Below are 26,415 nucleotides of genomic sequence, written 5' to 3'. Positions count from 1 at the left end.
CCGGTTTTGGACTGAAGATCCAAAGAGGTGCTCAGGTGGGATCTTTCCTGCCATGAAAATTGTCTCGTTTCCATGCAACCTGCTTGGCCGCCTGTGAGACCCTCTACTCTTCCGGGGCTACCATCTGCCTACTGGCCTTACGACAACGTCTTCGACAAAAAGAATGCTGAGACCCTGCCACCACATAGGCATGATGACTACGCTTTTAACTCTCTGCTTGGTTCTACTCCTCCCTGCAGTCGTATTTACCATCTGTCTCAGGCCCAGACCCAAGCCAGCCATGTCCGAGTGTATTAAGGAAAATATGACAATAGGATTCATCCAAAAGTCCTCCTCACTGGCCGGAGAAGAAAAAAGACAGGTCTCCTCAGCCATGTATCAACTATAAAGGTCTCACCCTAGTTACAGTCAAGAACAAATACCCACTGCTCCTTATTCTGCATTTATTTGACCAGCTTCGAGTTTTCAAGATTTTCTCAAAGCCTGATGTCACGGTTGTCTCCCTATTTTTAGAGACTAGTGACAGCTTTAGGACTGGAGCCTCGCATCTCCATCTAGGACTCTACATTTAAATGTTGTTTTGTTTCTCTTTGTGCTGAAACAGTTAACGTCGGTTTTGCTGCTAGCAGCTTTCCAGCAGTGCAGGTTAGATGCAGCTGCCCTGTAGTCACACTACTTTGTGTTTAAGTAGCTGGGTTTCCCAGCAATTTTCACTGAGAATACATAACCTTTATTATTCTTGCCGCCTTGGTGGAAGGAGCTGCTGTGGATTCATCCTTAAGTATCTTCTCCATTTTGGTTGTTATTCCCCTGTTTGTATCACCTACCTTCTTGTAGTATTAGTACAGTGGTGGACCTAGTGAGCCTTACCTTTCCCATTCACTAGCCAGGACTATTTCAGGACCTTTTCAGGGCTTCAGGTTCCTGCTCGATGACAGGTGCTGAACACATGGCAGTTGAGTTACACTGCGCTACATTGGCCAAATATCATAGGGTCCAAAGGATCCCAAGAGGACTACGAGTGTCATTAAAACCAACCCTATTTTCTGATAACCCAGATTATTGCAGAAAATTTGAAAGCATTGCAAATAAATGCTCGATGGACATTATCGTCTTGACAATAGAGTTTGTGCAAAAGGAGGTTGATACCCTTGGACAAAATATCAGCTCTATAGAACAATAACTTCAGAATACCATACCAGGCACAGAGTGGGAGAGAATTAAATCCAAAACCGATGAGACAATTGCCGAGTTTAAAAGAACTCTACAGGAACGCAAAAGGGTCAAATTTATAAGGGACCAAGAAGACTACTCTAAAGAGCACGTATACCGTTGGCGGTTCCAGGACGACGCCCCCCGACGACCCACTACCTATCATCGTTACTCCACTTCCTCTGGGTCTGATTCCGAACAATATACCACCCGTCAACCTCGTTTTTTAGCGCCACGACAAGGCCAAAGAGGAAAACGAGGAGAAGCAAGAGGGGCCGCGGCAGTAACAACGTCATACCACGTGCAGACCCGCTCCCAGGTACCAACTTAGTATATAATATATTGTCTCATAATTTATCTGTTGTAGAATCTCGGGTACTCCAGAAAGGATTGTCATTTTGTCCCACCCCACCATTCAATACCTTTGTACTAGACCAGGAAATGAGAAGGTTTTTTAGGACCCTCAGACTGAAAGCACATTTCAGTACCGATCAGGGTATACAAACACCATCCAAACAGATTGAACGTGAGAATATGTTCCAACTTAGACACCTGAATCTAAGGATCCCTAGCTTGTTTAACCCCCCTAAGACTTACCATCCTATAGAGACATATATCTCTTTGGTCTCTAAAGATATTAACCACACACTTAAATCTATTGAGGCGGGCCAGTTTAAAATCTGACAGAATGTCACAATTGAAGAGAACAGGGCAATCCAGGATCTGAAAAAGAATCCAAAAATCATTATTAAACCCGCTGATAAAGGGGGAGCGATCATGGTGATGGACAGGAAGTATTATATAGATGAGATACTTGGCCAACTTAGCGATACTAGTACCTATCAGCCTATCCCCAGGGATCCTACATCCGGCATACAGATGCTTATCAAGGATATGGTAGATTTGTACCTCCAGAATGGCACTATTGACCTAAAACTTGCCGACTATCTCATCAAAACTCATCCAATAACCCAGATATTCTACACTCTTCCGAAAGTCCATAAAAATCTACAACAACCTCCTGGCCGCCCGATCGTAGCCTCCACCGAGTCCATTTTGTCCCCACTGGCAATAACAATAGAAACAATTCTAACACCACTTGTCCCCAAAATGAGATCATATCTGAAAGACACTTCAGACTTCTTGTCACATTTACATCAAATCAAGTCACTCCCATCCCATTGCCTACTAGTATCCCTAGATGTAAACAGCCTGTACACTAGCATAGTACATCAGGATGGTCTTCAGGCTGTTTTTAACTAGACACAGTTCCCATTCCAACTTACAAAATTCATTCTGCAAAGACCTCCTTAGACTGGTTCTTGAGAACAACTTCTTCTTGATCCAGGACCAGTTCTTTCTACAATGTAAAGGCACTGCAATGGGATCTAATTTAGCGCCTCTGTACGCTAACATATACATGGCGCATTTTGAAGAGAGTCATGTCACCCCTTGTGGTTAGAACATGCCATAACCTGGAAAAGATATATTGATGATATCTTCTTGATATGGCGGGGAGACAGTAATTCCTTGTCCCAGTTTCACCAAGACATCAATTCATACAGACAAGGACTTTCGTTTACTATACAGTTTGATGATCATCACATTAATTTTTTGGATACGATGGTGATATGCTCAGAAGGTGTCCTTAGCACTGATTTGTACGTTATGCCCACCGACCGAAACAATTTACTGCACTGCAGTAGTTGCCACCCCAGACAAACCAAACAGGGAATACCAATGTCCCAACACAAAAGAGTAGAACGCATTGTATCTAATCCAGCACAACGTAGTATAAGGACACTGGAGATGAGTAAGAAATTCTTACAAAGAGGATATCCTGTAGAAATTGCCAACAGAAACACAACCCAAAGACAGACCAGTACAAGGGACACACCAAAAATCCCATGTATCAACACGTACCCTCCCTTCTCACCTCTCATCAAGAACATTATCTTTAAACATTGGCCACTCCTTAAGACCGCATATCCTGAGGTGAAAGAATTCATTGAACCCCTTTATTCTGTAATAAGAGGCCTAGGAACCTTAGAGACAGTTTGGTAAGGGCGGACATTGGCTCTAAGAAAACAACTCTAAGACAGACCTTCTTGGGCAACCCAAAGAAAGGGAACTTCCCATGCCACCATTGCATCCAATGCAATAATCTCACTAAGGGTGATACCTTCACCCATCCCTTGTCAGGACGAGTATTCCACATACAAGGATTCTTTACTTGCGAGTCTTCATTCGTAGTCTACTTGATAAAGTGCCCGTGCGGTCTTGGATATGTTGGAGAGACCACCCAACATATCCGGGACCGCATAAGTAAGCATAAGTCCACCATCAGGTGCAGGCAGGTCATGTTACCAATACCACACCATTTTATCACCCAGGGCCATACAATTGCCCAGCTTAGATACCAAGTGATTGAACATGTACCCCCTCTGAGAGGGGGTAATAGAATACGTACCCTCAAAGAGAGAGAGTCTTATTGGATTCATACCCTTAACACATTAGAACCAAGAGGTCTCAATAGAGAGTACGAGGTGCATGTCTAGACACATTACCTGCGCCTGTTACACACAATTGTGACATCACATTAACTCATGTTTTTATTAAATGTCTCTCAGTCTCTGTCTGGTCCCTGTGAACAATAGGATATGCGTCATATTATGTATGTACAGTATGATCACTGTTACTATAGAAACTCAGGTATAAGGATTTATTTAGCATAACACCTATAGTTTCAAATTATTCTGAATAATGCAGCTATACTAATCAATTTTTCTTCACTACAGGCTCCTCTTGTCACCTGATCACCTGCACTTAACCTGTCACCTTCACTGGACTAGCGCTGTCACCTGGCACAATCCACAACATAGTGAATAAAGAAATCTGACAAGTCAATCACGCATGCGCAACCTGCATTGCCCTCACTCCCTTTCCATTCCACTCACATGCTGGCATGTGTTGCGCTCCTCACGCAGGCGCTGTGCACTCATGTGCGCTGCGCGTGCGCGGCGTGCGCTTTACAGGCCAGTAATGCTGCGTTACACCATCTTGCAGCACAGCCCTCACTTCCTCTGGGGCCTCCCACACACTGGCCTGTGTTCCGCGTCCCGCGCATGCGCGGTGCGTGGGTATGCGCTGCGCGTGCGTGGTGAGCGGTTCACGGCACAGTGATGTTGCGTTCCAGTAACGCTACGTCCCAGTAACTCAGCCTTCAGTTTCATTCAGCTTTCCCACACACTGACCCGTGTTCCACGTCCCGCGCATGTGGGATAATATAATATAATAATACTTCATCCAGTATCTGGTATGCAGCCTATTGGTCACGCCCATCACAACCAGATACTGTGTACCTGCATGTGTGAACAGTGACCTATGCAAGCCACAAGTGTGCAATTTTACCACCATCTTCCTTTGCACCTGTGATGTCTCCATATAATGGAGCTCTTGCTGCATCCTGGCAGTGCATTAGTCTTTTTTGGCCTGGGCAGTTTACATCTTCTGCCATTACTCTGTGAGTAATTGGAACCCAAGATAGCCCTCCTGGATACGTTTTCTGGTGGGAGGGACAAGTTTACTACCTTCAGGACAGGGAGGCTTGTAAGTTATACTTCAAGCTCCGCCCTCATTCTTCAGGGATTAAGGAACAGTGACTGGGGATTGTTGTCTCTCTGTTGCAGGGGGGATTTCACAGGAAGGTATGGAGGTAATGGGGATAGGGGCACCTGGGCTGACCCTCAGGCTAGGGGACCCTAGCTATCCCTGATCCCAGGATTACCTCTGATTGTGAGGATGCCTAGGCCACCACCCTGGCCCTGCTCCTAACCAGCCCTGATCTAGTGCCCCCTCTCCCACCACCCAAGAGGAGAACCAGGATCAGACAGGTAACCCAAACAAATAGATATACTGAGGAAAAAAAAAAACTGAGTCACACCGCATGCAAACACAGAGGAATAAGACAACAAATGGTAAGGGGAAAACCAAAGCAAGAAAGAAAATACTAGACAAAGGGTATGTTCAGAACAATAGCAAGAAAACAGCAGAGCTTGCACTAGCAGCTGTAAAGCGATTCCCTCTCTTCTCGGCAGAGCTTACTAAAAGAAACTATTAACTGCAAGGAAGAGGTGACTGATGGTGCTTTTTAAGGAGGAGGGGAGTGGCCACAGTTGAGCTCCAATTAAGCAACTTTGCAGCAAGGGAAGGACTGGCATTAAACCTTGCTGCGCCAACAGAAAGCAAAGTACACCGTGTGCAGAATTATTAGGCAAATTGTGTTTTAGAGGATTTTTTTTATTATTCATCAACAACTATGTTCTCAATCAACCCAAAAGACTCATAAATATCAAAGTTTAATATTTTTGGAAGTTGGAGTGGTTTTTTTTTTAGATTTATCTATCTTAGTGTATGACCTGTTAACATTTACATATATAGGTTAGAAGACTGTGGGCTTTTCCTTCTGTTATGCTGCCACCTGCTGTCAAAACAAAGAACAGCGGGCACAAGGCCCCCGCTGGTCTAATTTACTTGGTACAGTCCTGAACAGGATGTGAAGAGAGACAGGAGGAGGAGCTAGTTTAGTTTTGTAGCTGTTTATGCAGAGAGCAGTGTGTTCGGCCGTGCTGAAGAAGAGAAGGCCGCAGTCTGCTCTGCTGAACGAGGTCCAAGTACTTGAGAGTGTTGCGTGGCATCTCCCCAAGACAGAGATCCAAGAAAGGCTGGATGTGGAGCGAAGTGCCAGACAGCACGGGCAAGTTACAGATCCGGGACAAAGACTGAACTTTACAGGTGTCTGCCAGCGGAACACGGGCGCCAACGGTGACGAGGTACCCCACGCTGAAACCTGCAGTTAAGTGTGCACACTACTTTTAGTTAAAGAAGGATGATTCCGGTCTTGGTGAGCGCTAGTAATGGATCTTTTAAATCTTTGATCTTGTTGATGTTTAGCTTTATTATTTTTAAAATAACAGAAAGCTCTTGTTTTAACACAACGCGTTTCAGCAAAAACACTTGCTATCCTCAGGTGTTAGGTTACACCTGAGAATAGCAAGTGTTTTTGCTGAAACGCGTTGTGTTAAGACAAGAGCGCTCTGTTATTTTAATAATAATAAAGCTAAACATCAACAAGATCAAAGATTTAAAAGATCCATTACTAGCGCTCACCAAGACCGGAATCATCCTTCTCTATATGCTCACTCCCGTAAGGGAAACCGGATAGAGCCGCTGCGAGTAATAGGATCCATCAGATCAACTGAAGAAATAAGCGGGAGGACGTAGATCCGCACGGAGCTCCAGGACTCAAGGTGTCGGTGATTCTGAAGCCAGCAGCGGTAACCAACATGGATCCACCCCGCAGAACAACGGGTAATACCAGCTGAAACAATCCCTCATCTCCCAGAGGAATTTACATCTAATACCTGGGTTATGCGAGGGCGCACAACCCAATCAGGTGAGAAAATTCTATAACACAAATATATAGAAATCAATCCACGGGTGCTTCTCATATGCGCTATTCTTTTTACAGTCACTACTTTTAGTTAAGGACAGATAGGAAAAGACTCTGTACTGTGTTATACGAGTAAGGTAACAAGGACCCTGCGTTTTTTTGCTTAATAAGGATTTAGTGTTTTGCTTTTGGAGGACAATCTGAGGCTATGCAGCCTTGACAAGCTATTCAAAGTAGTTGTATGTATATTACATTATATCTACTGCTGTGCACCTTCCCGCTTTTCTCCCCTTCCTTTCCCGCACTTTTCCTCCACCTGTGTTGTGCATTATTTTATTAAATTTGCATTGATTAACCCCCATGGCTCCGTGCAGTCCTTGCGTATCCCGTTACCTGCAGGTTATTACATTTGGCGTAGTCGGCAGGATACGCAGGCTGGTACGTAACAATGGACGGACAGGGGGGTGTCGCTGATGGAGCTGTTCTAATACAACCTGATGGGGGAATACCAGCAAGGCAACTGTCCCTGGGGGCTATGCTGACCCATATACCAAAATTTACTGTCAAAAATGTACCTCTCCATGACTGGGCACAGAGAGTGAGGGGCATGTTGAGAGTAGCAGGAGTGACTGCAGAAAATCAAGGGGAGATACTGTTGATTGTTGTGGCAGAATATACCTATCTATTTTAAAAAATTTTCTTTATTAATATGCATTTAAAAAAACAAACAAAAACAAAAAAACAAATGTGGACTAAAAATCCTTAGGTAGCATGGAGGTTTCTATGAGCCCAATTCAAAGACTCTGAGGCCTCAAGACGCCAATTCAATTAGATGATCAGAAAGGGAGGAAAAAAACGGGGGAAGGAGGGGGTTTCCCTTTTCTCTCACCCTAATTAAATCTGTCACTGCCTGCCAATGGAGTACATCCTAATGTAAACGATGCCCCCATTCCTCGGCGGCTCTCCCTTATCTGGTCCTCACTCTTTTCCGTGTCAGGTCACTTGGGTCTCAAGTAAAATAAATACCCTTTTACCACTAGGGGCTCATAGAATAAACATATGATAACTACCACTTATAAATCCAGTGCACTTTTAATTCCTAACCTAGATAGCAGACACTCCATTTATGACATTAGAGCATATCTCATACATGGGGGATTGCTTATAATAAATGTCCCTGATCGGCTTTCCCCTACCTGGCAATGGAGTACAACCTTAATTTCTTGGTGCCCCCATTCCTCGGCGGCCCTCCCTTCTGCACCCTCAACTCCCTCTTGATTTATTGGGATTGGAGTTTCAAGATATGGAGCAAATAATTCCAAGTCACTTATCTGTTATTCTAGGAAGTGCTCTGGAAACATATCATTTTCATGTCAGCAAATATTTCTATCTCATCTCCAGAGTCCCAACCTCCATAGCAGACACTTCAATAGTGACATTAGACCATTTCTCATACATAGGGGATTGTTTGTAAAAATAAATGTCCCTGATCAGCTTTCCCCTACCTGGCAATGGAGTACACCCTTAGTTTCTTGGTGCCCCCATTCCTCGGCGGCTCTCCCTCATGAGCCCTCAACTCCCTCTCAATTTATTTGGGATTGGGGTTTCAAGATATGGAGCAAATAATTCCAAGTCACTTATCTGTTATTTCTAGGAAGTGCTCTGGAAACATATCATTTTCATGTCAGCAAAAATTTCTATCTCATCTCGACGCGTTTCTCTCCTCCTTGATTGTGGATGCAGTTCATCAGGAGATTTTGTTAAACAGCATAATAGCTTCCTTAGATGTGTCACCTTCAAGAATCAAAGTGGTATTATATTTTACTTGAGACCCAAGTGACCTGACACGGAAAAGAGTGGGGACCAGATAAGGGAGAGCCGCCGAGGAATGGGGGCATCGTTTACATTAGGATGTACTCCATTGGCAGAAAGTGACAGATTTAATTAGGGTGAGAGAAAAGGGAAACCCCCTCCTTCCCCCGTTTTTTGCCTCCCTTTCTGATCATCTAATTGAATTGGCGTCTTGAGGCCTCAGAGTCTTTGAATTGGGCTCATAGAAACCTCCATGCTACCTAAGGATTTTTAGTCCACATTTGTTTTTTTGTTTTTGTTTGGTTTTTAAATGCATATTAATAAAGACAATTTTTTAAAATAGATAGGTATATTCTACCACAACGTTTGTTAATTACTTACCTATTACTTATACACTTTCTCTGAACAACTAGATACTGTTGATTGCCCTTGAAGGCCATGCTCAAGAGACTATTTTATTGCGCCCTGAGAGTGAACGAAAGACGTTAGAGCAGGTGGTGAAGATTCTTGAGAGAGTGTATGGCGGGAGACCAGAAGCAGGAGATTTACAGGCGCAACTGTTCTACAGGCTGCAGGGTGAAGAAGAAGGTCTGCCACAGTATGCAAATGATAATGAATTCACTGCACTCAATTTGTAAATTTGCAAGAAGGTGAAAAATCATTTATTTTAAACAAGTGATCAAGCAACATCCAACGACGTTTCGACCCGCCTGGGTCTTAGTCAAGTCGCTAGGTGAAAAATACAAAATATATGATCAAAATACAGCAAGATTATATACAATAATAACTAATATATACATATTGAAGAAAATATATACAGGATATATACAAACTATATACAGATCAAGACAAATGGTCATAAAGCACTGTCATGTTTAAATTTTTGTATAAGCTATAGTAGCTAAGTGGCATTTTAAATATAGTATATGCAAAATTTACATGAAAAATGTAAGCATAATTCTAGCAACCTCAGTATTAATAGAACAGACAAAATTCCTGTTGGTAAAAGGGGGGTTATTACATGTTGGTATGAAAATACATTGGACAAAATAGAAAGAAATGTATACAATTGTGTAGTACACCGGCTAAGATACGGTACCTGTATAGTAGGTGACTGAAGGGTGAAGGATGATGTGCACTGAAGCACTGAAGTATATGGAAAAGGTGCCTGGTGAAAATAGAACATAGTAAAAAACGGATATAGTACAAGGGATGCAGTAAATGTAGACATAGAGATAATGAATAAGAAGTTACCTTGGGGATATATATGTTTTGCAAGCGCAGCAGCGCTGTTGCTATTTGAATCTCGTGTCCTAAGGCATAGTAGAGGAGGGGGAGTATATAACTGTGATGGATTAGAAGAGCAGCCAATCAGGGATCAGAATCATGGGGGCTTGGTACCAGACATGTGATCAAACGTCATAGATGAGGACGTGGCAGCAAGAGCCCAAAGTGAAAGGCTCATGCGCAGTAAAGCAGAGTAAAACAATGTACTGGTGTATGGAGGATACATATGTAATGTCGGCGCAAGCGTAGTAAATATGCGTAGAGCGGGCCGGAAAGTTACGTAAATTGCGTAGTGTGTATCGCGCATGCGCGGTGAGAGAAACCGCTCGGCTAGTGTAACAGCGCAAGGCGCTGACATGTGGAGAGGCTGGGTGAAGCCAGGGAGCATGGGTAGTAGCTAAGTGATGTAGTCATACGTAATAGGCGTAGTGTGTATAGAGCATGCGTAGTAAAGGGAGAGGAGAACTTGGAAACGGAAAGAGAGTTGTATAAGTGTAATGGGGAAGTAAATAAGAGCATGGAGCTGATGTATGTAAGTTATACATCCTGAAGCTGAAGGAACTACGTATGGGTGAAGGGGCTGTAAATGCAACAGGGTGATTGGTGTATATAATGAAAGGTTAAAATAAGATGAATGATAAATATGAAAGCAAAGAAAATGATAAAATAGTGATGAATGATAAAGATAAAGAAAAGGTAATAAATAAATAAAAATATAAAAAAGGAAGCGACCAGTAATGATGAATAAGGAGTAATAGAAAAGAATATAGGAGTGGGAAATGAAAATAAGAATAAAAGGAAAATGAAAATAAAATAAAGTAAAGTGAATGTGAATAATAAAATAAAATAATAAAAATAAAAATAGAAAAAATAAAAATAAAAATAAATGATGAATAATAAGAAAAAAAGAATAATAATAATATCCATGTAGAATAATAATATCCATGTACAAGCCCGCCGACAAGGGTGGAGCTACAGTCATTTTAGATCGACATGCCTACTTAGCTGAGACTCGCAGACAGCTAAGTGATAGTGATACATACCGATCTATTCCCAATGACCCAACATCCTCTATACGGAACAAAATACAACTTTGCTTAAGTCACTATTTTTCAATTGAACACCATAGACCAAAAAACCATAGACTTCTTGACCAATACACATCCTATCACTCCTGTCATCTATGCTTTACCTAAAATACATAAATCTTTATCTTCTCCCCCTGGTCGCCCTATAGTAGCGTCTACCAACTCGATCCTATCACCCCTGTCTATTTTCCTGGAAAAAATTCCATGCCTCAGGAACTTTTCAGCGCCTCATGGAAAGTTGCATTGGAGACATGAACTTCGAGGCCACGTTGATTTACCTGGACGACATAGTAGTGTATTCTGCAACCTTTGAGAAACATCTAGAAAACCCGGGCCAAGTGTTTCAGCGGTTACGGGCCCATGGGCTTAAACTGAAACCAAAAAAATGCCGGATCTTTCAGGAAGAGATTGAATATCTCGGACACAAGGTGTCGGAAGCCGGCGTACAGCCCTCCGATGGGAAAGTGAGAGCAGTGCTACAATGGCCCACACCCAGCACAGTGCGGGAGGTTCAAGCTTTCCTGGGGCTAGCAGGATATTACCGTCGTTTTATCAAAGATTTCGCGAAGGGGGCAGAACCTTTGCACGAATTGCTCCAAGGGACTGCGAAAGGACCAAAAGCACAGAAAATTTGCTGGAGACCAAGACAAGCCGAAGCACTACACCGATTAAAAGAGGTCTTGGTTAGCGCTCCTGTGCTTGCCTATGCAGACTATAACCTCCCCTGTCGGTTGTATACAGACACGAGCCTCTACGGCCTGGGTGCAGTACTGGCCGAGGTACAGAATGGTACTGAACGGGTGATTGCATATGGAAGTCGGATGTTATGGGAAGCTGAGCGCAACCCCGAGAATTACAGTTCCTTTCGGCTGGAGTTACTGGCACTAGTATAGGCAATAACCGAAAGGTTCTCGGAATATCTCACGTGAGCCCAAATTGAAGTCTATACGGATAATAACCCCCTGGCTCACATCTCCACCGCCAAACTGGGAGCAATGGAACAGAGGTGGCTGGCACGACTCTCCAGATACAATTATCATGTGCAGTACCGCTCCAAGCATGAAAATCAGAATGCGGATGCCCTTTCTCGTGTTACCACCGAAGCCCCAGTGGGGGAGAGAGATGAACAGTTGGAGGAAGACGAAATTCCGGACTTCAGTAAATTCACCGCTCAAGTGGTAGAGGCTCATATGCTGGAAATTACGTCGTGCACGACATCACGCCTGCTTGGCCAAACCAGAGAGGAATGGGTGAAAATCCAGTCATCTGACCCAGAACTGCTTCAAGTGAAAGAGTGGGTGATCCAGCAGCGCAAGCCTAGAAAGGAAATACGGGCCACTCTGTCGCACGTGGCCCTCTAGATTCTCAGCCAGTGGGATAAGCTGTCGGTGCAAGAAGGGATGCTGTATCGGAAGGTGCACCTAGCTACAGAGTAGGAAGTACGGTGGCAGGTAGTGATACCCCAGAAGATGGCAGTACCATTGGCCTGAGAGGCGTATGAGAAGGGAGCCCATTTCGGACCGGAGAAGACTTACCAGTGGTTGCAAAGAATAGTATACTGTCCTCAGATGCTTCGGGCAGTAGAGAAGGCCTGTAAACTGTGCCGTTCCTGCGAGTTAAGTAAGGATCCCCCACAGCGAGCACCAGTACAGACTATTGTAACCAAAGAGCCGTTGGAAGTACTCATGATCGATTATCTGAAGATTGGTCACTCCCACCGGGGCTATCGGTTCTGCCTTGTGATGACAGATCACTTCTCCAAATTTGCGGTGGTGACGCCCACCAGAGATCAGACGGCTGAATCAGCTGCTCGAGCCATCAGTGATGACTTTATCCGGGTGTACGGCTGCCCCAAAAGAATACATTCCAACCAAGGGGCTTGCTTTCAGGGCGTTGTCATGAGAGAGCTGCAAAGAATTTACGGAATGCAGAAGTCAAGGACTACGCCTTATCATCCACAGGGCAACGGAGCCTGCAAGAGATTTAACCGGACCCTCCTACAAATGCTACGCACATTGGAGGATGATCGTAAGAATCACTGGCCCGGCTATCTTGCAGAACTCGTGTGGGTGTACAATAATAATGTCCACTCCACCACTGGGTACACCCCGTACGTGCTACTGTTTGGAAGAGCCGGAAGAGGCATTGAAGAGCTAAACCTGGCTCCCCCCGAGATCAGTGAAGGTCAGAGCGTGGGTTCCTGGGTTGACTGTCACCGTCTACGGCTGGAGACTATCCATCGAATTGTCACCAAGCGGCTGCAAGAAAAGACACATCCACAGCGGAAACCTGTGTGTGAAACCCCATTCTTGCCAGGGGACCGAGTACTAGTTGCAGAGAAGCACCCGAGATACAAGTTGAGCAAGCGCTGGAAAACAGAGCCTTACATTGTGATCAGAAGAATCTCGCCCAACAGATCAGTATCCGAAGGGAGAGGTGAGCAAAGAGGCAGCACCCTCATCCTGCATCGCAATATGCTGAGGCCCTGCTATTCAGAAGACAGGACCAGACAAAGTACCTCAGAGACGGTGCCCGTTCCTGTTACCCTCGAAGAGGGCTCTGACAATGAAGAATGGTGGCGGGCCCCGACCAACTTAGCAGACTGGGAGAGATCCACACCCCCATCCGTTCAAGACACAGGTGCCACCCCTGCAGAGCAAGAGTCACTAATCGCCAGAGATGGGGACGAGAATACTGTACTCCCTGATACGGCGCCGACGTCTAGTGACTTAGCCGTAGTACCACGCCGGACTAAGCGGGCTAATGCTGGTATTCCCCCTGATCGGTACTTGGCAGATGAATTTGTGTGTTCTGTCACTGGATCCTGTTTTAAGACATTGGCTCCCAAGCAATAGGTTGTGAAGCAGGGCAGGAGTTGCCACCGTGTGCCCTGTGCAGTGCGCCTCAGGAGAGTATCGGCCGGGACGGCCGAGGTTAAAGAGGGGGGGAAATGTAAGACCTGTTAACATTTACATATATAGGTTAGAAGACTGTTTGTGGGCTTTCCCTTGTGTTATGCTGCCACCTGCTGTCAAAACAAAGAACAGCGGGCACAAGGCCCCTGCTGGTCCAATTTACTTGGTACAGTCCTGAACAGGATGTGAAGAGAGACAGGAGGAGGAGCTAGTTTAGTTTTGTAGCTGTTTATGCAGAGAGCAGTGTGTTCGGCCGTGCTGAAGAAGAGAAGGCCGCAGTCTGCTCTGCTGAACGAGGTCCAAGTACCTGAGAGTGTTGCGTGGCGTCTCCCCAAGATACAGATCCAAGAAAGGCTGGATGTGGAGCGAGGTGCCAGACAGCACGGGCAAGTTACAGATCCGGGACAAAGACTGAACTTTACAGGTGTCTGCCGGCGGAACACGGGCCCCAATGGTGACGAGGTACCCCATGCTGAAACCTGCAGTTAAGTGTGCACACTACTTTTAGTTAGGGACAGATAGGAAAAGACTCTGCACTGTGTTATACGAGTAAGGTAACAAGGACCCTGCGTTTTTTTGCTTAATAAGGATTTTGTGTTTTGCTTTTGGAGGACAATCTGAGGCTTTGCAGCCTTGACAAGCTAATCAAAGTAGTTGTATGTATATTACATTATATCTACTGCTGTGCACCTTCCCACTTTTCTCCCCTTCCTTTCCCGCATTTTTCCTCCACCTGTGTTGTGCAATACATTATTAAATTTGCAATAATTAACCCCCGTGGTTCCGTGCAGTCCTTGCGTATCCCGTTACCTGCAGGTTATTACATTAGGAGGATATCTGTTTTTGCAGGTAACTATTACTGTGCAAAATGATTAGGCAACTAATAAAAACCAAATATATTCCCATCTCACTTGTTTATTTTCACCAGGTAAACCAATATAACTGCACAAAATTTAGAAATAAACATTTCTGACAGGCAAAAACAAAACCCCAAAAAATTAGTGACCAATATAGCCACCTTTCTTTATGACACTCAACAGCCTACCATCCATAGATTCTGTCAGTTACTTGATCTGTTTACAATCAACATTGCATGCAGCAGCCACCACACCCTCCCAGACACTGTTCCGAGAGGTGTACTGTTTTCCCTCCCTGTAAATATCACATTTTATGAGGGACCACAGGTTCTCTATGGGGTTCAGATCAGGTGAACAAGAATGCCACGTCATTATTTTTTCATATTTTAGACCTTTACTGGCCAGCTACGCTGTGGAGTAGTTGGATGCATGTGATGGAGCATTGTCCTGCATGAAAATCATGCTTTTTTGAACGATACCGACTTCTTCCTGTACAACTGCTTGAAGACGTTGTCTTCTAGAACTGGCAGTAGGTCTGGGAGTTGAGCTTCACTCCATCCTCAACGCGAAAAGGTCCCACAAGTTCATCTTTGATGATACCAGCCCATACCAGTACCCCACCTCCACCATGCTGGCGTCTGAGTCGGAGTGGAGTTCTCTGCCCTTTACTGATCCAGCCTCTGGCCCATCCATCTGGCCCGTCAGGAGTCACTCTCATTTCATCCGTCCATAAAACCTTTGAAAAATCAGTCTTAAGATATTTCTTGGCCCAGTCTTGACATTTTATCTTATTTTTCTTGTTCAAATGTGGTCGTTTTTCAGCCTTCCTTACCTTGGCCATGTCCCTGAGTATGGCACACCTTGTGCTTTTTGATACTCCAGTAACGTTGCAGCTCTGAAATATGGTGGCAAATGGCATCTTGGCAGCTTCATGCTTGATTTTCCTCAATTCATGGGCAGTTATTTTGCGCTTTTTTTGCCCAACACGCTTCTTGCGACCCAGTTGGCTATTTGCCATGAAACACTTGATTGTTCGGTGATCACTCTTCAAATGATTGACAATTTCAAGACCGCTGCATCCCTCTGCAAGACATCTCACAATTTTGGACTTTTCAGATCCCGTCAAATCTCTCTTCTGACCCATTTTGCCAAAGAAAAGGAAGTTGCCTAATAATTAGGCACATCTTATATAGGGTGTTGATGTCATTACTTCACACCCCCCTCATTACAGAGATGCCCATCACCTGATTTACTTAATTGGTAGTTGGCTCTCAAGCCTATACAGCTTGGAGTCGGACAACACGTATAAAAAGTATCATGTGATCAAAATACTCATTTGCCTAATAATTCTGCACACAGCGTACATTTAATATTGGGCTCCAGAGTAAGGAAAAAAGGCTCAAATCTCTCATCGCTGAGAGATAATGATGACATGATATTCCCAGTCCTGGGCCTTTTGTCTGCCGGACGACTCTCTGTCATTGTGGTCAGTGGATTAATTTTTTGCAGCTTTGGCCCTCGTATACGGCGACCCTGATGGCATCATGCTCACAGAGTCTAAACTCCAAAGGCTCCAGCAGGGGGTGCGATCGGTGGAAGAGTATTTCTTGGTGTTCCGGAGGTAGACCACTGACACCCAATGGAATGACCCTATACTTAGGAGTCATTTCTGTCAGGGTTTGTCAGGTAGGCTTAGGGACAATCTGGTGCAATATACACCCAGGAGACTCTGGCCTCCACTATCAGAGAGGATTGGTGCCCCAGGGAGAGATACTTTAAGACCCTATCTCCCCAGGGAGAAGATCCCACTGGTGCAAGCCAACTAACCCATGCAGTCGGAGGGAGCCTCCCCTCAGACAGAACAGCTTGCGGTTCATCATGGGTCTATGTTTTGTTTTTACTGTGGACACAAGGGTCATCACATTGGAGTCTGTCTTTTAAGACCTAAGCAGAATCCGTCTGGTAACAAGCCGCGTCAACTTGGTCGTATGGAGTTAAGCAACCAGGCAGTGTATATTTCTTCCATTTACACGTCCCAGTTCACCATAACAGCAGAGGTGGTTATTGAAGGAAAAACTGAGAGGATCTCTGTGCTGGTGGACAGTGGAGTCGGTGCTAATTTTGTGGATTCTTGCTTTGCTCAGACTAGGGGTTTGACTCGGAGTGCACTGTCAAGATCTATTCCCATCCAGGCTATCAACTTAGCTCCTCTCAGCCAGAGAGAGTTCACCCATACTATGCCTAATATTAACCTGCGAGTGGGTTCGGTACATAGTGAACATCTGGCCTGCTATTTCTTGGGGGGTCTGCCCACTCCCATCATCTTGGGACTTCCAGTCTGGGGAAGTAGTCAATTGGGGCAGTTTTTGCAGAACAAGTGCCTTGGTGCTACCATTCCTGCAGTACTTATTAAAGACCCACCAACCAGTCTGCTAGATGTAACTACAGAGGGATCTAAGAAAAGAGATGGTACACTACCCCTACCTTAGGGGAAAGTTAGACCTCTATGCGGCTCCAGTAGAGATGATCATGGGAGGGTAGTCGTTCCCTCTAAGTGTGCAGTACCGGAGCGTAAGTTGTTGAAAGGTCGGAGAGACACTCCTGTTGTCAGTTCTGCCAGGAGATTTTCCCTGCTACAAAGTGCATGCATGGTAAATGTTCAGTTCAAGACCTGGGTATGAATGAGTGCATATGGGTGTCTACTAAAATCTCCAGGTGGAAGAGTGTATTTTGGCCTCTAGGCTCGAGGTTTGTCAGTCCCTTTAGAGTAAAGCCTGCTTTACACACTTCAATAGATCTTTCAATCCGTCGTCGGGGTCAAGTTGTAAGTGACGCACATCCGGCATCGTTCGTGACGTATTTGCGTGTGAAACCTACGTGCGATCGATATTGAACGAAAATACGGTGATCGCATACACGTCATTTATTCCTCATACATTGGACGTTTTGTTGTACGAAACTAGTCAATTGAAACGTGTGACATCCCTCATACGATTGTGATGTCTGAGGCTATGTGCGCAGGTGTGCGCTCTGCACCGCAGCTTAAAAAAGGTCTGCTTCAGAGCGCAGCTGAAAAGCTGCGTTCTGAAGCGCCTCACAATGTCTGTCATTCACTAATCTCTGTCAGTCGGTCACTATCTCTGTCCCTCTCTCTCTGTCCATGTCAGTCTATCCCCCTCTCTCATATACTCACCGATCCCCGATCCCCGGCGCTGCACGGCATTCACACTGCTCCGGCGGCTTTTACTGTTTTGAAAAAGTCGGCCGCCCATTAAACAATCTCGTATTCCCTGCTTACCCCGCCCACCGGCGCCTATGATTGGTTACAGTGAGACACGCCCCCCACGCTGAGTGACAGGTGTCACACTTCACCCAATCACAGCAGCCGGTGGGCGTGTCTATACTGTGTAGTGAAATAAATAATTAAATAATTTAAAAAAACGGCGTGCGGTCCCCCCCAATTTTAAAACCAGCCAGATAAAGCCATACAGCTGAAGGCTGCTATTCTCAGGATGGGGAGCTCCACGTTATGGGGAGCCCCCCAGCCTAACAATATCAGCCAACAGCCTCCCAGAATTGCCGCATGCATTAGATGCGACAGTTCTGGGACTGTACCCGGCTCTTCCCGATTTGCCCTGGTGCGTTGGCAAATCGGGGTAATAAGGAGTTATTGGCAGCCCATAGCTGCCACTAAATCCTAGATTAATCATGTCAGGCATCTATGAGACACCCTCCATGATTAATCTGTAAATTACAGTAAATAAACACACACACCCGAAAAAATCCTTTATTATAAATAAAAAACACAAACATATACCCTGGTTCACCACTTTAATCAGCCCCAAAAAGCCCTCCATGTCCGGCGTACTCCAGGATGCTCCAGCGTCGCTTCCAGCTGTGCTGCATGGAGGTGACCGGAGCTGCAGCAGACACAGCCGCTCCGGTCACCTCCACACAGCTAATGAAGACAGCCACGCGATCAGCTGATCTGTCAGTGAGGTTACCCGCTGTCACTGGATCCAGCGGTGGATGCAGCGGTGGCCGCGGGTAACCTCAGTGACAGCTCAGCTGATCGCGCTACTCACCGCAGTTGCTGACTGGAGCTGACCGGAGCAGCGGTGAGTAGCGCGATCAGCTGAGCTGTCACTGAGGTTACCCGCGGCCACCGCTGCATCCACCGCTGGATCCAGTGACAGCGGGTAACCTCACTGACAGATCAGCCGATCGCGCGACTGTCTTCATTTGCTGTGTGGAGGTGACCGGAGCGGCGGCGGTGTATTCTGCAGCTCCGGTCACCTCCATGCAGCAGCGCTGGAAGCGACGCTGGAGCATCCTGGCTTCCGCCGGACATGGAGGGCTTTTTGCGTGGGGGCGTGTCTCACTGTAACCAATCATAGGCGCCGGTGGGCGGGGTAAGCAGGGAATACGAGATTGTTTAATGGGCGGCCGGCTTTTTCAAAACAGTAAAAGCCGCCGGAGCAGTGTGAACGCCGTGCAGCGCCGGGGATCGGGGATCGGTGAGTATATGAGAGAGGGCTGCTCAATTCACTTACTCACTTACTCAGGAGATTAGCGGTCACCGGTGAGTCCTTCACAGGTGACCGCTAATCGGGACGCGACACAGACAGAGCCGCAGCATGACAATGAAGTTCACCCGAGTTCATTCTGACAGTGCGGCTCTGTCTGTGTCTGCTGTCAACTACCATTCACCGCTGCTACATCGCTGTCTGTGTCTGCTGTCAGCGGCCATGTAGCAGAGCTGAACGGCAGATGACATAGTAAAAACGCATCCCCTACACATTACACACGCTTGGCAAGTCAATAAATAAAAAAAAAAAAAAGGTGCCCAATGCATACGTCACAGAACACATGATCTAAAGGATCGCACACAAAATTGATCAATTTAACATAGACTACTAACGCACGTGTGACAGCAAATGAACGACCTACGTGCAATCTCATTCAATCGCATATGCGACCTGGGCGTGTCACATCGCATACGAGATCGCATACTTAATTGTAAGGTGTAAAGCTGGCTTTACTGAGATTCTTAACCCTATGGCCATACGGCTGGAGCTTCCCCCAGTACTTCATACCCCTGACTTTGTTCACAGGTCCTTGTTCTGAAGAGGTGTTGCGTCTCCACAGCCTACATCATTATTATTGCCGCCAGTATGCGTAACTAGCAACTGGAAGGGCCTGTTCACATTTTGAGGTGAACAATATTACCAGTCTTTAGAGTCCTTAGGTCTCTCAGTAAAGGGGAGTACTGTCACGGTCGTCTCTCTATTTTTAGAGACTAATGATAGCTTTAGGACTGAGGCCTTTCATCTCCATCTGGGACTCTACATTTAAATGTTGTTTTGTTTCTCTTGGTGCTGAAACAGTTAATGTCAGTTTTGCTGCTAGCAGCTTTCAGCCACACCACTTTGTGTTTAAGTATCTGGGTTTCCCAGCAATCTCTGCTGATTATACAAAACCTTTTGTATTCTGGCCACATTGGTGGAAGGATCTGCTGTGGATTCATCCTCAAGTCGTATCTTCCCCATTTTGGTTGTTATTTCCCTGTTTGTCTCACCTACCCTCTTGTGGTATTAGTGCAGTGTGGGCCTAGTGATCCTGATCTCCGTGATGCATACAGTCTCGTCTGGATACTGTTGGGTAACAAATAGAAGACAGCCTTGAATACCTATGATGGCCAATATGAGTATTTGATAATGCCATTCGGTCTCAGCAATGCTCCGGCGGTCTTCCAGGAATTTGTCAACAATATATTCCGACATCTGCTCTTGTCATGGGTGGTGTTGCAGCTGAATGACATTCTCGTGTTTTCTCCCATTCTGCCTACACACATGAGAAATGTCGGTTGGGTGTTGCAATAATTAAGGGAGAATTGTCTCTATTCCAAATTTGAGAAGTGCGTCTTTGAGTGGTATTCCCTGCCTTTCCTTGATAACATAATCTCGGGCACTGGCTTGAGGATGGATCTGGAGAAGGTATCGTAAGTGCTGAAGTGGCCTCTGCCCAACGGTCTGAAAGCGATCCAGTGGTTCCAGTTTTGCCAATTATTATGGCCAGTTCATCCCACAATTCTCGTCCCACATTCTCCCCATCTCAGATCTGTCCCGCAGGGGGGGGCGAATCCAGAGGTGTGGAACCCAGAAGCGGAAGATGTGTTTATCACCCTCAATCAGGCCTTCTCTTCGACTTCAGCACTGCATAGAACAGAGCAATTTAGAGCATACAGCTCTCGGGGTGGCATTCAGCACTGGGGAGTAGGGGCACAGAGCTCTGGGGGGGACAGTTCTGGGGGTATGCTTTCAGCACTGGGAAGGGGGGCATACAGTTCTGAGGTGGGCATACAGCTCTGGGGGGGCATTCAGCACTTAGGAGGGGGGGGCATACAGCTCTTGGTGGATATTCACCACTGAGGAGGGGGCATACATCTCTAGGGGACATACAGCTCTTGGGAGCGGGGGCCTTCAGCACTGGAGGTGGTCATACAGCTCTGGGAAGCATTCATCACTGGGGAGTGGCTGCATACAGCTCTGAAGGTGGGCATACAGCTCTGGGTGGGCATTAAGCACTGGGAAGGGGCAGGCATATGTCGCGGGCAGAGGGGACGCGCTCGCTACGCTCAGATCCGCGGCTGCTGCTGCTGCTGCTCGGTGGCTCGAGCGGTGGGCCGAACCCGGGGACTCAAGCAGCGCTCCTCGCCCACGAGTGAAAAGGGGGTGGTTTATTTAGGGAGATAGTTCATGACGCTACCACGGTTTGTGGTGATAATGGGCACCACAGCTGCTGATGACGGGGATCCTGGGAGCGATGTTAGGGAGCAGCTAGGATGTTGGTTCCCCCTCCGTGGGTAGGGGTTGGTGATCCTGGGGCCCGATGGTGATGCGGGGAGGCAGGGTAGCTGGGGTGCAGGGTTGCAGGGGCAGCGCGGCGCGGTGCCGGATGGCACTGTTGTACTCACTCAGAAACAGATGCACAGTTAAACCAAACGGCTGGATGGACGGGTCCCACAGCCGGCTGCAGTGTTTTGCTTTTCCTGAGCAGGGTGATGGTGGCTTTCCCTGCACCTTGTTAAAATGTTCTGACCCCTATGGTTGCCCACCGGTAGTCCGCTCCCCGGCGTATAGGTACCGGAGGAGCCCGTGTTGCCCGCAGGCGCTGGCCCTTGGATCTCTAGCCTATGGTGGTGGCTTTCTATCCTCACGGTGTGGACCGTTGCCTTCTGTCGGGTCTTGGTTGTTAGGAAACCCCTGGAGTTCCGGTCACACTCGGATTTGACTGTTGTCAGCGGCTCCAAGCCTAGTCGGGGTCCGATGGCCCTGCCTTGTTGTGCTTAGCTTCACTCCACTCCCCGATTCGGTACCGGCGGGCCACTGCCCGACCCCGGTCCTACGGTTCCGCGGAGATCCACTAACTCCTGCAGACGGCCACCACCATCTGCCGACCTTGCTGTCAGTGCCTGGGCTTCGACCCAGACACTTGCAGTTTTCCTGCTGTCAATTCTCAACTCCTCACTATAAAACTGACTACTTTTCCCGCCTCCAAGCCTGTGAACTCCTCGGAAGGTGGGGCCAACCGCCTGGCTCCGCCCCACCTGGTGTGGACATCAGACCCTGGAGGGAGGCAACAAGGGTTTTTGTTTGACTGGTTTTGACTGTCCAGGGGTGGGGGTGTGTGTGGTGTTATGTCTGTGACTACCTGGCTAGTCCAGGGCATCACACATACAGCTCTGGGGAGGGGGGGGTTGTTCAGCTCTGGGGGTGGGCATACAGCTCTGACCGGCATTTAGCACTGGGGTGGGCATACAGCTCTGGGGGGGCATTCAGAACTAGGGTGGGAGAGGGCATACAGTTCTCAAACATGCTGGTTGCTGCTGTGGCTCCTCTTCATGTGTGGGACTGGAGCACACTGGGACTTGCGCTAGCTCTGCCCTCTGATGATCGTCAATGCACTTACACACAGCGTTCAGTAGTGAGCGCTGCGTGCAAGTGTAAATTTAAAGGGCCGGCAGCCAGGAAAGTGCAGCTGCCGACCTGAGCATTGCAGTTGCCGGAAATTGGCCAATGGGCCGCAGAATACATCACCGCCCCTGAGGAGTGGGCACCACTGGTGGTCAAGGGCCCCAACACTTGCCTAAGTGTTCCGGGTGCTGACGCTGGCTGAGCTCAACATTAAGAGAACTGCTAGACCTGCAACAAAGAAATGAGGGATTTATCAAGACTGCAGTAAGCAACCCTGTAAGCGATACATTGCTAGAATCTACATTATGCTGCATGTGGATCAGCTGTCAGGTTCCCTTTAAGAGAAAAAAGGACTATCTGTTGGACTTTTTAACTGCCTGATCCTTTCCCCCAGTTGTCGTGGGCGGCAGGACGCTGCGCTCGCTAACGTTAGTCTGCTCCCCGGTGTATGGATGCCGGAGGAGCCCGTTTTGCCCGCAGGCGCTGGCCCTTGGGTCTCTAGCCGTTGGCGGTGGCTGTATACCCTCACGGTGTGGACGGTTGCCTTCTAACGGGTCTTTGGCTGCTAGGAAACCCCTGGGGTTCCGGTCACACTCGGATTTGACTTTTGTCGGTGGCTCCAAGCCTGGTCGGGGTCCGATGACCCTGCCTGTTTGTGCTAGCTTCACTTCGCTCCCCGGTCGGTACCGGCGGGCCACCGCCCGACCCCGGTCCTACGGTTTTGCGTTGATCCACCACTCCTGCAGACGGCCACCACCGTCTGCCAACCTTGCTGTTAGTGCCTGGGCAACGAACCCAGACACTCTCCACTTTACTCCTCTCACTTCAAACTCCAACACTCAACAACTAACTGCCACTTTTCCCGTTTCCAGGCCTGTGAACTCCTCGGTGGGTGGGGCCAACCGCCTGGCTCCGCCCCACCTGGTGTAGACATCAGACACTGGAGGGAGGCAACAAGGGTTTTGTGTTTGGCTAATGTAACTGTCCGGGGGGTGGGGGTGTGTGTGTTACCTGTGACGACCTGGCTAGTCCAGGGCGCCACATTCCCCCTTGGTAACACGCAGACCATCCGCGGGCTGCCCGTCCATCACCGGTTTTATTTTTCAACTATAAAATATAAATAACATAGTAACGGTAAACATGTAAAATATAAGCATTCTTTTCAGGTCACTTTAAACGTTACACATATAAACATTTTTAATACTGACGGACAGACGGATGTCTTCCGCTCTCCCACCCAAGCAACCTAGCCCTGATGCTGCCCCTAAGAAGTGGGCAGCACCCCTTGACCTCAGTCCAGTTTCAGGCTGCCCCAGCGGGAACGGGTACAGTAACTCGCACCCGGCTGTGACTTCAGGGGACCCCACGTTCAGGGGGGGAACCCCTGACCCCCGGAGGATTGCCTCCGGTTATGGTAGTGGCGGGCCTGGGCCATCTCTTTCCTCCAGGCCCATCCTCCAAATCAGCCTCTCCGAAGGCGGCAACGGTATCCATCCCACAACATTATTTACAGGCCCACAAGTTCGTAGGTGGCCTGCTAGTTCTCGGCCATGTTCATGAGGAGTTTCTCATGTGGGTATGGGGGTGTTAACTGAACAATGGGGACTACTCCAGTCCCAACGGGGACGGTTCTTTTCTCGGACGGTAATCAGGTGATTTTTCGGTTTGATCAATGTTCATTCATTCACATAAACAACGGTGCTGGGGGTCCCAAAGGGGACAACTGTTGCAACGGTGAACCGCTGCCTTTACTTCAGGTCGACTTGCTCATAGACTTGCTCCACCTCGACATCCTACTGGCAAGGTGGGGGAGGGGACTGGGACTCCACCTGGAAACTGCGGCACTCTCTCACCTTTACATCGAGGACAAACCAGCCTCTCTCCCCGCAATGTCGAGTGTAGGACACAAGGTCACCTGGCAGCAGGTCTCGGCCTGGGTGGCCCGTCGGCAAATGGGCATGCCCGTCACGGCGAGGCACGAACACCTCAGCTTCCAGGCCCGGCTCATAAATAAAGCCATACAACCGGTGGGGGTTAAACCTTCAGACCTGTCCTTCATACACCGGACCCCGTACCCGGAATGTAGCATGGCGGAGGTTGTCCTTTTCGCGGATGGTGCGGGCCACCACTTCGGCTCTTTGCCGCTCCCTCTCGGCGATTTCCCGACCCAGCGGGGTCGGCTCCCTGTCCCAGTAAGGAGCGTCTGCATGCCCCCGCGCACGGGTCGGGCCCCGCAGGACTTCCTTCACGCTGCCCACAACTGACACCCTTTTTGGAAGGTCCCGCGGTGACATGGCCTGGGGTGCTGCCTCACAGCGGCGGCCCGGCGCAGCCTCAGCCGAGGTTTGGTTTTTGGGAACAGGGGTCCTCACCGGCTGGACCTCCGCCTCCTCCTGAAGGGGACGGACTACCGGAGCCGGGACGGTCTTGGGTGTGGCCACTTCCGCTGCCGACGGCTTCTCCTCACAGACGGGCACCTCCCGCTGGATCTTCCAGGGTAGCGGTACGGGTCGTCCGCGGACCACGCTGGCAAACGGGTCCTGCAGGGTGGGCGAGTGGATCTCCGCCACCGGCGGTAAGGGTAGCAGGCCTAGTGATGGGGCAGCGGCAAGCGGCATGGATAGCGTGGGAGGCAGCAGGGCGAGCGGGCGCAGACCGGGCCCCTCAGTCGCAGCGACCAGTCTAACTTGGACACAGGGGCGTGGGTTGCTTACCCGCTCCTCCAATTCTGCCTCCACCTCACGTCTCCGCATGGCCACCGCCATCTCCGCCATTTCGGCCACCCAGCCCTGCAAGAAGGACTCCACTTGGGCCCGTAGGTGGCTGCACATTCGTACGGTCCGGACCTCCACCCACGCCGCTGTTCCGGGCGTTGGCTCTGGGGTTTCAGCGGTGCCGGTCGGACGGGACATCTTGCGCAGCAATGCTCCAGGAACCAAATGTTTGCAGAGTCCTGGCGTCCCCACTTTTTATAGCCTCGGCTACATTAGGCAGACTTTTCACCCGCCCCCCTTGGTTCTCTTTAGCACTTCCGCTTGTTGGGGGCGGGGCTTCGCTTTCACGCCTTCCCTGCTCGGGGAGACACTTGAGTGGGAAATCTTCGCGCCAAAGATGGCGGCGCTTCAAATTTTTTGGCCGGACGCCGCCGGCGGAGACCACAAGGCGCACTTCTACTGGTAAGTAGATGGGTTCAATCCTGTTCGTGACGCCAAGTTGTCGCGGACGGCGGGACGCTGCGCTTGCTAACACACAGGTCCGGCGCTGCTGCTGCTCGGTGGCTCAAGCGGTGGGCCGGATCCGGGGACCCGAGCGGCGCTCCTCGCCCGTGAGTGAAAAGGGGGTGGTTTGGTTTGGGGATTTAGTCCATGACGCCACCCACAGGTTGTGGTGAAGATGGGCACCACCGCTGCTGGTGACGGGGATCCCGGGAGCGATGATAGGGAGCAGCTGGGATGTTGTTTTCCCCCTCCATGGGTAGGGGTTGGTGGTCCCGGGGCCCGGTGGTTGACGGGGAGGCAGGGTCGGTGAGGTGCAGGGTTGCAGGGACAGCGCGGCGCGGTGCCGGACGGCACGGGTGTACTCACTCAGCAAATGAGGCACAAAGTCTCCGGTAAACCAAACGGCTGGATGGATGGGTCCCGCAGCCGGCTGCTGTATCTCTCTCTCTCCAGACAGGTGATGGTGGCTTTCTCTCCCTGCACCTTTGTGTACTGTCTTGACTACGATGGCTTCTCAACGGTAGTCCGCTCCCCGGTGTATGGATGCCAGAGGAGCCCGTTTTGCCCGCAGGCGCTGGCCCTTGGGTCTCTAGCCGTT

Source organism: Anomaloglossus baeobatrachus, chromosome 8 (assembly GCF_048569485.1).
Source record: "Anomaloglossus baeobatrachus isolate aAnoBae1 chromosome 8, aAnoBae1.hap1, whole genome shotgun sequence".
NCBI classification, from domain to species: domain Eukaryota; kingdom Metazoa; phylum Chordata; class Amphibia; order Anura; family Aromobatidae; genus Anomaloglossus; species Anomaloglossus baeobatrachus.
This window is presented reverse-complemented; position numbering follows the sequence as displayed.